We start from the raw sequence: 14,073 nt of genomic DNA on the forward strand, positions 1-14,073 counted from the left end.
GTAAATTCAATGTGAAAGTTCCAAGTATACTTTGAGGTAATGCTTATTGTACTTCTCTGGGTTTAGATCCCTACATTAATATAATAAGCCACATTGGTTAGTCATTTTTTCAAATATTTTCTAACTTTATTGATATGTTTGGTCTGCATTTTTTTCTGAGGTACTGAAAAATGTGTTAAAAATCTCTCATGCCCGTACTGTGGGCATTAAGGGGACACAAAATCCTGTAACAATAGGAGACTCGAACTGGAGACATAGTGAATCAGTCCTTTTCTTAGGAAGAACATTGTGGCAAGTCTCAATTAGTGCATCCTCACAGCCCTATTTTCTAGGAATTGCTGTTCTAACTCATTCTGCCCACTTTGTATTGGGATCTTCTTCTTCTTCCTTTTTTTTTTTTTTTAAAGATTTTATTTATTTATTTGACAGGCAGAGATCACAAGTAGGCAGAGAGGCAGGCAGAGAGAGAGGGGGAAGCAGGCTTCCCGCTGAGCAGAGAGCCTGATGCGAGGCTTGATCCCAGGACCCTGGGATCATGACCTGAGCCGAAGGCAGAGGCTTTAGCCCACTGAACCACCCAGGCGCCCTGTATTGGGATCTTAAAACTGATGTGATTTGATGTGGGATTCAGGAGCGAATGGTCAATAAAGAATTCTTAAGACATTTTTGGTGCAAAAAAAATTGGTTTTATTAAAGTATGGGGATAGGACCCATGGGCAGAAAGAGCTGTACTAGGAATGTGAGGAGTGATTGATTATATAATTTTAAGTTGGGAGGGGTAGAGACAAAGGAGGTTTCCAAAAGGATTTTAAATATGTTAAAGAAGACTTACTGTGGCAGGAATTCTCTGCCTTTAGTGACCACAATTCTTGGTCATGCCACTATGAAGAATGAAGAGGTAACCAGAGGAAGAATGGTGGACAGTGAAGCAAAGTTTATTGAGCAAGAGTACAAAGCTCCTGGAGAGGGAGGGGATCTGAGTTTCTAAGTTTGGGGGCTTTATGAGCGCATCTGCAGAACCCTCTTAAGCCATCAAGGTGTGCTGGTCGTGCCAATCAGGATTTTGGTCATGTATCTGGGCACCTATAGGTTAATGTGTTTGTGATGATGGTCTTTTTTTGGTTGACATCTGGGGGCTATGCTTTGTGGTTCATTGTTTTATTTTAGGATGTTTTGCAGAAGTCATTTCTGCAAAGGCTGCAAAAACAGAATGTCAGTACAGCCCTGTCTAAGCTACAAAACAGGATGCTAGTGCTGTTTTATTTTAGCTGTCCTGACTATTTTCATGTTGGGGATCTGGGTCCTGACTACATAACTGTAACTAACTCCTAACATTACAGGATCCTGGAGGCCTGACTATTGTCAAGCTAAGGCTGCGTTTTGCCACTAGCAAAGCATTGCATTAAGACCGTTAGGAGTTCCTGGAGGTCTCAAGTGTTTGTCAGTGGGCTGCAAGTTATAAGGAAATTTAATTTTATCCACATTTCCTTTTGCCTTTGTTCTCTGTATCAAAAACTGCACCCTTTGTTTTAACAAGACTCCTTTGAAGCATCTGCCCTAATGAGGATATAGAAAGTGGGAAACTTTATTCAATCAACATTTTCCAGTTATTGATCAAGTGCCGGACGTGGAAATGGGAGCTAAGATTACAATGGTAAAGATCAACTGGTCCTTGGTGGCGAGGCATCGTCAGAAAGACAGAGTAAATGGGTAATTTAAATTTTCAAAATCATGCTGCAGGTGCAATGAGAGTGCAAAGGAGAGCCACCCTACTCAGTATGGGGGTTCAGGAAATCCAAGACTTCAAGGAAAATCCAGTCTGCAAAATGAAGGTGAAGATCAGTAAGAGAGATTGTTTGAAGAAGTCCAAATACTGTACGCAGGTATCTAGAAAAAAGAGGTAACCTGTCAAGCTTGTGCAACTGGAAGTAGTTCATTATACCAATAGCATAGCGTGCAAATATTAGTCAGCTGAAAGGGAAGTCCCAAAAACACCAAAGATAACACTGAAGTCCCACTCTCTAACTAACACCTCAACCTGTAAATTGCAGCTGGAAAGTGAAAGATACCAGTTGGAATTTCAGAATCACATCATACTTTTTATCTTATTTTTCAAAGAATTGGAGGAAGTATAAGTCAACTCCATAATACAAACAGGATTAGAATATATGTGTTTTTTTTCCCAGTATCAGACCTCACCATCAGACCTCTCTTTTGAACTGACTGATGCTTTCCTAAGAATGCAAAATTCCCTGTTACCACCACCATCATCACCAGAACCATCACCTTGTTTTTTCCTTTCTTATCCTCCTGAACAAGAATTGCATACTCCTTATAAAATTTCCAAACATACAAAGTTTTATACAAAATAAAACAAGTATTCCTCTCACTCCTGATCTCAGAAACCTAGCTTCCCCTAGAAGGAACCAACATTGCCAGTTCATCATGTTCTATCAGAGATCATCTAAGTGTATACATACAAGTATATGTAAGTGCCAATTTTTGGCAAAAATAGTGCACTATTCCTATTGGTTTGCACCCTACTTTTCCCACATTACAGTATATCTAGTAAATTGTTCTGTGTCATTACAAATAGTGCTCTGTTTCTCAATTTTCTGGCTATATGATATTCCATTGTGTAAGGGTGCTAAAACTTATATTACCACTCCCATATAGATGGATGTATAAGTAGGTCCAGTCTTGAAAGTTACAATCAGGGCTGCAGTGGACATCTTATAAATACATATTTTTTCTGACTGTGTGTATGAGAGAGAGGGTGCATGTATGCCTTAAAAACTGAATCTGTGGGGGGTGCCTGGGTGGCTCAGTGGGTTAAGGCCTCTGCCTTCGGCTCAGGTCGTAATCCCAGGGTTCTGGGATCGAGCCCCATATCAGGCTCTCTGCTCAGCAAGGAGCCTGCTTCCTCCTCTTTCTCTGCCTGCCTCTCTGCCTACTTGTGATCTCTGCCTGTCAAATAAATAAATAAAATCTTAAAAAAAAAACCTGAATCTGTGGGGCCAAATGGACATCGGTTAAAACTTCAGAAGTTTTAGACACAGTTTGCAATATTAAACAATTTGGGCTCCCATGCAAGGACATGTTTTCTGAAACACTGGAAACACAGTTTGATAGCATATGAGGTGAGACACTACATCTCATAGTTTTAGTTTCATTCACTTATTTTGAGTTACTTGAACATCTTTTCTATAAGCTATCTACTCAGAGTTTGCCTATTTTTATTGACTGGTGGCTCTTAATGATATACAACTTATAAAATCAGCTCTTTCCTCTGATATAAATCAAGGCTGTCTTCAGAACATTTTTGGCTTCTAAATTTCTTTAGGTTCTTTTTCACCACAACAAATTTATTTTTTATGTAGTTTTGTCAGCACTTTTATGGCTTCAGGTTTTATGGCATTTAAAAATAAATTTGATGTTCCAAGACAATTTTATAAATTATTTGATATTTACTGATTTTATGCAGTTTTCTAATGTTCACTCTGAGGTCAAGCTGAAATTTACTTCATGCAAAATTTACAATAGTTCTAATCACGCTTTCATTCTGTACTGCTGTCCGGTTATTTGAAAACAGGCATTGTATATAGTTCATACTTTCCCACTAATTTGAAGTAATGCTTTTCACATGCACGTAATTCCTATATGTGGTGGGGTTCTATTTTTAGACTACACAATGTGTTCTACTGTTATGCCTTTATGCTCAGTTGACACACTGTGCTAATTACCACAGTTCTATAAATTTTATCATACCTCTTCTGAATTGCCTTGACTTTTTTACTATTTTTTTGATCAGCTCCATTTAAATTTTACAATTAGCCTTTCTAAAATTTTAATTCAGAACACACGCAATTTATAAGTGAACTGAGAGAGAACTGATCTGCCTATGGAACCAGCCTGTCCTACTCAAGAACACAGTATGGGTAGCCATTTGTGTAGTGATTCGTGTGCGACTTCAGAAGCATTTTTTGATAAATATAGTCTAATATGTTTCTTTTTCAGGATATTACAGATTTGACCTTCTCTTTGTCTTCAAATCTGTTATTTCCATGTCCATGGAATATGAGTGAATTAACTATCCAACCACATTGACTATATCTTTTGTTTGCTAAGCATTGATGCCCTGTAGTAGGTATTTTGTATTTTTCTATTAAAATTTTGCTAAAAAACAGAAAAGGTACATATATGTAAAAATAAGCCATATCAAAAAGCTGTTATGAAAACTTGTAAAAATTACCTGAAATTATCCACTAGAGAAAAACTTGGCAAGTAGTGAAGTCAACTCTTGTATCAGGTCACAAATTTTAGACCACCATGAGTGCTCTGACCTGTTTTCTTCCTTATCATTTGCCATTATCTCTGAAGTGCAGTAATTTTTATTGTTTTGCTTCTTTTCAGTCAGCACTTCAATTTGGGCCTAAAAAGCATGTGATTTAGTCATAAAAGGAAAGCACTCAAAAACTCCAAACTTTCAGGAATAATTATATTCCTGTCTTATATTAATAATTTACAAAATTATCTGCATTTTCCTTTTTAGTGTAGTCTCTCTTATTAGATCATTTACAACAGGGATATCTCCTGGTTTAGGGCTGAGAAATGAGAAGAAGCATAGTACAACCTTGTTTATAGTCATCCATCACTAGGGTTTTACAAGGTGCAAAACAGGCATAAGGACAATTGTTGTGAGATATTCTAGCTAAAATTATGCTGTTTAGGAGAGAGCCTTTGACCAGAATGTCACAAATGCTCACCCACATCTGAGAAATAATGTGACCTTCTAAACTGGTTTAGAAATCTGATACAAACACTTCCAGATAAGAGAAGAGAGAATAATTCCCTCTGTGCTGTGTGCTGACTTGGGCAGGCCATCCTCACCTGGAGACAGCCCTAGGTTAGGAGCTGTCGGTCCCCCCAAGTCTGTACATAGCTGATAGTTTTAGGTCAGCAAGGATCTATCTTAGTGTCACTGGGTGAGTAGGGTGCCTGAAAACCGGCAGTAATCTTGGGAAAGTGAACCAATTGCTGCTTCTATTACATACACCCAGTTAGGACATCTATGTGATAAACCTGGGGATTTAATTTTGCTCCATTTAATATTGCTCCATGAGCTCATCCAGGAATCCCCCAGAACAGCAGCATCTTCTGTAAATGCTTGGAGCTACCAAGTTCTTACTGGATTCTCTGGAAACTCAATGTGAACCCAATTCAAGTGCCTGGACACAAGCCATGACAAGTTCAGGGCGTGTAGTGAAGCAGATGCTGCTATAAATGACAGTGGTGCTTCTCTCTCTGACTTCTCTGTGACTTTCACCTCTCCCTTCCTGGGGCTTCTGGGCTTTGTTCTGCAGTCCCTGCCGGGTCCCAGGCCAGGCTTACCTCAAGCCTCTGAATCTTCTCATCCCGCTTTCTCAGAAGGTTTTCTGTCTCAATCATCATCTCTGCTTTCAGTTGGATTACGGATTTACTGAACATTATTTCTAGAAACTTTATCTTTTGCTGCATCTCTTTACACCTTTCCTCAAGAAGCTGCTTTTCCCTCTCTGCTGTCTCTTTTGGCCTGCTCCTCTGCTCCAGGAAGATTTTCAGAGAGGAAAGATGACAGAGGTTAAACCTGAGAGCTACAGCCCCCTGTCCCATAACACCCACTCTCTCAGACACCAAACTGTCTTTAAAGTGCAGAGGGGAATGTCCGAAATCGCCTGGTGACCACACCTGGAGGGCAGGTTGGAGAAGGTGGTGGGAAAGACCCTGACCGCCTGGCTTTTGAGCAACCACACCCTGCCTTGTTATTTTTAGAATTGAGGAGCGTGCATTCCACAGAAGGCGAGGAAACACCTTCCTTCAGGAAGATCTTCCTGTTGGGCAGTGCTCCAAAGGCACGCGGGAGCCTCCCTCCCCATCATGAGCTAAGCTCTCCCCATACCTGCTAAGGCTCTTTGTGTATCACGGAGAAGCTCATCTTTCTTCTTACAGCTTTCCTCTAGTTCTATCTTCATCTGTAGCAATTCCTGGGGACCACAAATGGCAAAGACATGTCAGGCAGGTCAAACCTGAACTTGCATTGAAATATTCTGAGAAAAAAACCAAGTAACATTCCTTATTTGCTTCTCCAACGAATAGAATGTTCTGAGATCCTGGTTATCTCACTAACCCCTCCAGCCTCCAGAAGAATGTGCAGTTTTATAAACACAGTCTTGGGTGCTTTCCTTCTCCTCCAAACTCAGATACCTTATCTGAAGCAAAGTCAGTAGACACTCCTTGACTGAATGCTGGCAGTTTTTGGTTTTCAGAATCCTGCTCTTTTTTTTCTGTTTGTGGCTTCTCTAGTAACCTCCCACCCCGGATAATGTGTACAAGTCTTTTGAAATTTATGTCACACTCCTCTTCCAGGAAGATTTCCTAGACCACCTAACCCATATAAAAGAAGCCATTGTATATTTACATTTGTTTACTTTTGTCAATAAATGCATGAAATTTATGGTATGTAAATTACTGTTTTTTTAACTTAAATTCAATTAGCCAACATATAGTACCTCATTAGTTTTTGATGTAGTGTTCAATGATTCGTTAGTTGCATATAACACTCATTGAATTACTGTTAAAAGAAACTTGAGTTACTATTATCTCAGAGAGAAATACTCCATTAAGACCATTGGTAAGTTTCTGAACTCCCTGAGCCTTCCTTGTGACATGTTGAGTCTGCATTATATAATCTCGATGCTTCCTTGCAGCTGTAATGTCCTGTGACCTACAAGCCATGGTTAACAGTAATACAACAGGAAGCAAAATAAAAATAAAGAATGATCTGGTAACAGAATCTTCTCAGAGAAACTTGGGTTGCTGTAAATGGGAGAGAGTACACAGAAAAAACAGCAAGCTCAAAATAACGTAAGCGTGTTCTAAGCACATAGGGAAACTGCCAATATTCAGTCAAGGAGGCCATCTGTGTATCTATACTGACTTTACTTTGGACCAAGTGTCTGAGTTTGGAGGAGAAGGAGATAAAATAGAGTAATAGTGTCCTTTATAACTCTCTCACTCAGAAGAATCAGAATCCTTCCACCATGAAGGCTAGCTAATTTATGGCTAGTCAGTTAGCTCATAGGTAGAGGGGGTAACATGGAGAATCAAGTATTAAGGCCAAGTACCAGTACTTGTTCTGTAGCTCGTTATCCTGGGAGGGCTGCAATGTGGGGGCTGCCTCCCCATCCAGGTGCGGGAGTGCCAGGACCATTTCTGTGGGAATCATCGAGTTCTCACACTAGGACAGGGGTATCACCACGTTGTCCAGACAAGGAACTGCTCCACTGTGGAAGGCATCCGTAAAGGTCACCGTCAGAATCCCCAACCCTGAATGAGGCAAGAAATTGAGGGGACCAATGAGATCCAAAATCAGAAACTATAATTCTAAAATGATTTTTTAAAGACCCTAATCAGATTGAAACTTTTCATCAGTCACTCTCATCCTACTAAATCAGTTTTCTTTCCAATCACTGCAGTTAAAAATGCTAAATATCTTCCTTCAGTTATCATGCTCTGGTATCTTTTGGATATCTTTGATATCTCCCCCAACGAAGCATATTAAGAACACTGAAAATCATACAACTCAATAACAACAACAAAAACAATTGATTAGAAAATCAGTAGAGGAACTAAACAGACATTTTCCCAAAGAGGACACACAATTAACAACAGTATATGCAAAGATATTTAACATCACTAATCATCAAGGAAATCAGGGATATCTTAAAACCACAATGGGAGATCACCTCATACCTGTTCAAATGGCTATTATCAAGAAGAGAAGAGATAATTATTAGCAAGGATGTGGAGATAAGAGAACCCTTGTATACGGTTGATAGGAATATACATTGTAAATTGGTCCAGCTACCATGGAAAACAGTATGGAGGCTGCATAAAATCAAAAATAGAACTACCATATAATCCAGCAATCCCACTTGGGGGTATTTATCCAAAAGAATTGGAATCAGGATCTCAAGGAGATATCTGCACTCTCGTGTTACTGCCACATAACTGTCAATAGGAAACAACCCAAGTGTCCATCAGTAGATGAATGGATAAAGAAGTTGTGTACATATATACAATGGAATATTGTTCAGGCATGAGAAATAAGGAAATGCTGCTTTTTGTGACAATATGTATGGACCTTGAGGGCATAATGTCAAGTGCGATAAGTCAAATACTATATGATATTACTTATATGTGGAATATAAAAAAGAAAACACTGGGGGCACCTGGGTGGCTCAGTTGGTTAAGCATCTGCCTTTGGTTTAGATCATGATCCCAGGGTCCTGGGATTGAGTCCCACATCTGGCTCTTTGCTCAGCGGGGAGACTGCTCCTTCCTCTGCCTGCCATTCTCTCTCTATCTCTCTCTCCCCCCTCTCCCTCTCTCCAACAAATAAATAAATAAAGTCTTTTTAAAAAAATGAACTCCATAAAAACAGTAGAATGGTGGTTATGGGGGGCTAGGAGTTGGGGAATTTGAAGGTTAGTGGTTTATAAGGGTATAAGCTTGCAACCAGTAAATAAATAAGGCTGGAGGTGCGTGGCATAATGATAAAGACAACAATGCCACATTATAAACTTCAAAATTGTTAAGAGACTAGATCTTATTAAGCTAGATCTTATTGTCAACACATACACACACATACACACAAATATGATAATTAAATGACATGATAGAGATGTTAGCTAAGGCTAAGGTGGTAATCATATTGTCATATGTAAATGTACCAAAGCAACATGTTTTACACCCTAAAACTTACATGGTGTTCTATCAATAAAAATAAAAATAGATAAGAGGTGAATAATTGAGGCAGGTAGATGAGATTATATTTATTCCTATTAAAATTCCACCTATTGGAGGCGTGGGTGGCTCAGCTGGTTAAGCATCTGACTCTTGGTTTTGGCTCAGGTCATGATTGCAGGGTTGTGGGATCAAGCCCTCATGTCAGGCTCTGCAGTGGGCATGGAGCCTGCTTAAGACTCTCTCCTTTCTTCTCCCTCTAACCCACCCCACTTGTGCATGCACCCTCTTTCTCTCAAAAAAAATTAAAAAAAAATAAAGTTCAACATACTTTAAGGAACCAATTGTTTGAAATTTTGCTTTCTCTGGTATATATATATATATATATATACATATATATATATATATATTAATTCAACTTACGAATACAGAAGAAGAAAAGCCTTGGGGAACCTTAAAAGGTAGGAGGCCTGGGAGAGCATGGGATTTCCGAGGCAATGAAGACAGAGTGAGCATCCAGAAGCAGGGAGAGGTTAGCTACATTAAATACCCAGAGAATTCCCCACGAGTATTAGTAGGATGGCCAGGGATGTCCTTACTGAGCACAGACTTACTAGAGTGATGGAAATAGGGGAGAGGAAGGAGCAGCCATGGGGGAATGAAGTGGATCCAAAGAAAGGAAAAAGAAGAATTTCTGGATCCCAAGATTGAGGTGTGAGTATTTAGTGGAGAAGAGTTATGGCCTCTGTTACTTATTCCCCCAAATAATAATCAGAATGAGAATATAAGTAGAAAAACTTCCATATCTGTTTAGAAAAAGAATGCAAATATCACAAAATATCACCACAGGTTAAATTTAAGTGAAAGGTATGTCAGATTTCTTAAGCTTCCTCTGTAATTCAGATTTGTTTTTAATATGTAGACTTTTTGAATATGTAGATTTTGGAGCAAGAATATGTAAACAACATTAAGTAGAAATCTCAAATATAAGTTTTTTTTTTTAAGATTTATTTATTTATTTATTTATTTGACAGACAGAGATCACAAGCAGGCAGAGAGGCAGGCAGAGGGAGAAGGAGGGAAGCAGGCTTTCTGCTGAGCAGAGCCCCGATGCGGGGCTCAATCCCAGGACCCTGGGATCATGACCTGGCCGAAGGCAGAGGCTTTAACCCACTGAGCCACCCAGGCGCCCCACAAATATAAGGTTTTATATCTTCTATATTTAGATCTATCAATTGCGTTCCTCTTCTCAGTTCCTATTTTTATCTCAGAAATTAAAGTTTTAAGCCCAAACCTAAAGTGCCTCTAAAAGAATGTTTAGAAATGAACATACCTGCATCTTAGCACTGCTGGTCTGTCCACGAATGAGCTTTCAGCTGTCTCTGAACTCACCCTTGTTCTGTTTCCTCCTCCCGCAGAAGCAGAGAACAGATTGAGAAAGTTGAGAAAGGAAAAGGAAGATGAAATGGAATCTGAAAGTAAAACTACTTTAACTATTGGTTACATATTGAGAGAAGGCATGCCGGAACTGAGTCACCAGAGCTTGAGGAAGTAGAGGAGGGAGGGAACTCAGAGAATATTAGTCACTCTGTACTTAGGCCTTACTAAATGTCACCCTAACTAGCTTTCTTTGTTTTGTCCCCAACTTATTTGTCCACAAATGGACTATTACCAGAGGCCAAAGGCATAAGTGAGTCTGGCTCCAGGATTCCTGAGCAGACCAGGTTCGGCCACTTGCCATTGACAAAACCCAAAAGCAGAGAGACCAGTGATGGTGCAACAAGAAAGAGATTTATTCCAGGGAAGCCAAGGGGAGGCAGAGGACTAGTGTCCAAAGTCTGTCTCCAAAGTCTAGAAAACTTCCAGGTTTGTATAAGGAAAATGTGGGACAGAGGTCAGTGGGTACATGCAGGTGGGCAGTCAAGGTCAGGTCATTGTCTTGGGGTCAATCACGCAGGGTCTTGCTGGTCTTAAGGGAACTTAATCAGTTAGAAAGTACAGACTGGTGTCCAAATGTAGGTAGTTTGGGTAACTCCCCAAACTGGGTCCTTTTTCAGGACTATGATGTAAGTAAAGTATACATTCTGTTGTACTTTTATGTCTTCGAATTCATGGAGCTTCTTGAATGAGTCGATTAATATTTTTCACAAATCATGCATGTTTCTGGTCATTTTTTCATATGTTTTATGTCATACTTCCTACCTTGAGTCAATAGATACATATCCTTTGTGGACACCTGGTTTCAGAAGACATTATTCCTGCATACGCAAGGCCTCATTCACATTCAGCTAGGTGAATGTAGGAAAGAGTGAAGCAAGGAAAGTAAGTAAACAGATCTGAGGACATGTTATGGAGCCACTCTGAGTCCCTGGGGTTCAGTCCTGCCAGGGTACTGTGAGTGGAATTCAAAGAGTATTAGAGAATGCCGCATTGCACAATGTGTCTGATGAAGGGAGAGCCATCAGTGTAACAGAGGTTGGTGATAAGGGACTTAAGCCACCTGCTTATATAACGTTGTTTTGTCCTGTAGCCACCCAAATAAACTTGAGATTTGGATGGTCTAACCATGTGTAGCTCATGATGAAAAGTTCTACTCTTGTAGTGATTTGATATATTGAAGTCAGGAGCTCAGTCTCAACAACAACCCCAAAGTAGTTTTTGCAAATAGCGAGTAACCTTCTGATGCATAAGCTTTGACCTTGTCCTGAGACAATAATAGCTCTGCTAAGACTGTTAGGATTGCAAGATACCTCTCCTTCCTCATGCTCCCTTTGTCACCACCATGTCTCCCCTGGCCACATCAAGGTAACCACTGTCCTGCTTTGGCCCTTGATATAGCTGGATCCCTAAAGTGTGTATTCTGTAATATCTGATGTCTTGTACTCAATACTATGCACGTGAGATTTATCCATATTTATTTATTTGGATTTATTATCCATATTATTTATACACATACTGTGTACAGCTATAGATTGTTTATGTTCTATGATGTATAGTAGTCAATAGTAAGGATATTCTAGAACTTGTTTATCCAATCATTTATTGACAGACTATTTAACAGTTTCTCAGTATTCTCATAACAGGCTGTTATGAAAAGGGCTGCTATAAACATTCTTGCATGCATCTTCTAGATCACATATCTGCACAGTCTCCTTGTGTCTATACCTATGAGTGGATTGTTGAAGGCATATGTTCTGCTCACAGATTTGACAGTGTCCAACAGTCTCATAGTTGTACGAATTTATGTTTGCACCAACACTGTAGAGCATTCCAGGTGCTGTTCAAGCTCATGAGACCTCAGTAAGGTCTGCCTCTGCTTCATCTGGTAGATGAGTAGTAGTGGTTTGCATTGTGGTTTTAATAACTCATGAAATGAGGTGTCTTTTCTTATGTTTTTAGCTTTTGGGATAGTCACTTTTGTTATTTTTTGTAACAAAAAACATTGCCTTTTAAAAATATTATGCATGTTTTCAATTGTTTGTGTTTCTATTTGATCTTTGTGTCACTGTGTGTGTCTTGTATTCTTGAATAGCTACTTAGAGTAGATATAATATTTGTATTTCACAACTGAAACACTTTAGGCAGTTTAGAATTCTTTGTTTTTTTTCTGGGACTGTTTTCTAGGTTTGGTAGCATAATTATCTCTAGCTCATCATCCAGGGAATATCTCAGTTTCAATCTTATGCAAGGAACTTGTGTGCAAGACACTCTTTTGACACACGAGACAAAATAACAAACATGAATCTGTCCGAGATTATGAAAGGACCTCCCTTCCCCTTCCTGAGACCACACTTTCAGAGCTCTCCTTCACAAACTAGGTTGTGATGGACTTATACTCTAGTAAGGACACCTATTATGCCAGAATCTCATTTATCACTCAAACATATCTCAAGGTGCATGCCCTCCCAAAAGGGAAGAAGATCAGGGACTGATTCTCACTGCATTAATGTAATACTTGTAATATTTGAGTGGTTTTCCAGGGCTATCTGAGACCATGCTCAATCACTTTGTTTCCTTATGGCATAATTTTTGCAGTTATTGTGGAGGTGATCTTTTACCTTTGGAGTGTAACACATCAGAGAAAGAGCTGGATATAGCTTCTCTTATAATTCCCTCTCCCAAATGCAAGACTATCCCAGAAGCAGGTATAAGTGTAATGGGCTTTACTGCATAGGGGTAGGGGATATCATTTTTTTATGATTTTGTCTTAATTCTACCTAGTTAACATACAGTGTTATATTCGTCTCAGGTATACACTATAGTGATTCAACACTTCTGTACATCACCAGTGCTCATCATGATAAGTACACTCCTTAATTCCTCTCACTTACTTAACCCAGCCTCCCACCTGCCTTCCCTTCTAGTAACCATCAGTTTGTTCTCTCTAGTCAAAAGTCTGTTTCTTGGTTTGTCTCTCCCTTTTTTCCCTTTGATTATTTGTTTTGTTTCCTAAATTCCACATATGAGCAAAATCATATGATATTTGTCTTTCCCTGACTGACTTATTTCGCTTAGCATAATATTCTCTAGTTCCATCCACATCATTGCAAATAGCAAGGTTTCATTCTTTTTGATAGCTGAATAATATTCCATTGTGTATATGTATACCACATCTTTTTTATCCATTCATCAATCAGTGGAAACTTGGGCTCCTTCTATATGTTGGCTATTGTAAATAATGCTGCAATAAGCATAGGAGTGCATGTATCCCTTTGGATTAGTGGTTTTGTATTTTGGGGGGTAAATATCAGTAGCTGGATCATAAGGTAGTTCTATTTTTAATTTTTTGAGGAATCTTCATACTGTTTTCCTGAGTGACTACACCAATTTGCATTCCCATCAACCAGAGGGTTCCTTTTTCTCCATATTCTGGCCAGCAACTGTTGTTTCTTGTGTGTTTTTAATTTTAGCCATTCTAATATCTCATTGTAGTATTTTTTACAAAGATTTATTTATTTTTTTAAATTTTTTCAGTGTTCCAAGATTCATTGTTTATGCACCACACCCAGTGCTCCATTCAGTACGTGCCCTCCTTAATACCCACCACCAGGCTCACCCAACCCCCCACCTCCCTGCCCTCCAAAACCCTCAGTTTGTTTCTCCGAGTCCACAGTCTCTCATGCTTCGTGCCACCCCCTCCAATTTTTCCCAACTCATTTCTCCTCTCCATCTCCCAATGTCCTCTTTGTTATTCCTTATGCTCCACAAGTAAGTGAAACCATATGATAATTGACTCTCTCTGCTTGACGTATTTCACTCAGTATAATCTCCTCCAGACCTGTCCATGTT

At 39.3% G+C, this 14,073-nt stretch overlaps 1 long non-coding RNA gene across 2 annotated transcripts; it reads right to left on the reverse strand.

Moving 5' to 3' along the window:
• Window positions 1-689: 689 nt before the first annotated feature.
• On the reverse strand, window positions 690-10,243 carry LOC111143059. 2 transcript variants are annotated; one of them, XR_002640303.1, is made up of 6 exons: window positions 10,118-10,243; window positions 7,164-7,365; window positions 5,939-6,023; window positions 5,392-5,580; window positions 4,253-4,432; window positions 690-1,819 (listed from the first exon to the last, which is right to left on the reverse strand). It is a non-coding gene; the product is annotated as an uncharacterized LOC111143059 (long non-coding RNA). The 2 variants fall into 2 exon arrangements; XR_002640302.1 differs by having other exon boundaries at window positions 690-1,887; window positions 10,118-10,216.
• Between the last annotated feature and the right edge of the window lie 3,830 nt (window positions 10,244-14,073).

Source organism: Enhydra lutris, unplaced genomic scaffold (assembly GCF_002288905.1).
Source record: "Enhydra lutris kenyoni isolate GAN:26980312 unplaced genomic scaffold, ASM228890v2 scaffoldscaffold9, whole genome shotgun sequence".
NCBI classification, from domain to species: domain Eukaryota; kingdom Metazoa; phylum Chordata; class Mammalia; order Carnivora; family Mustelidae; genus Enhydra; species Enhydra lutris.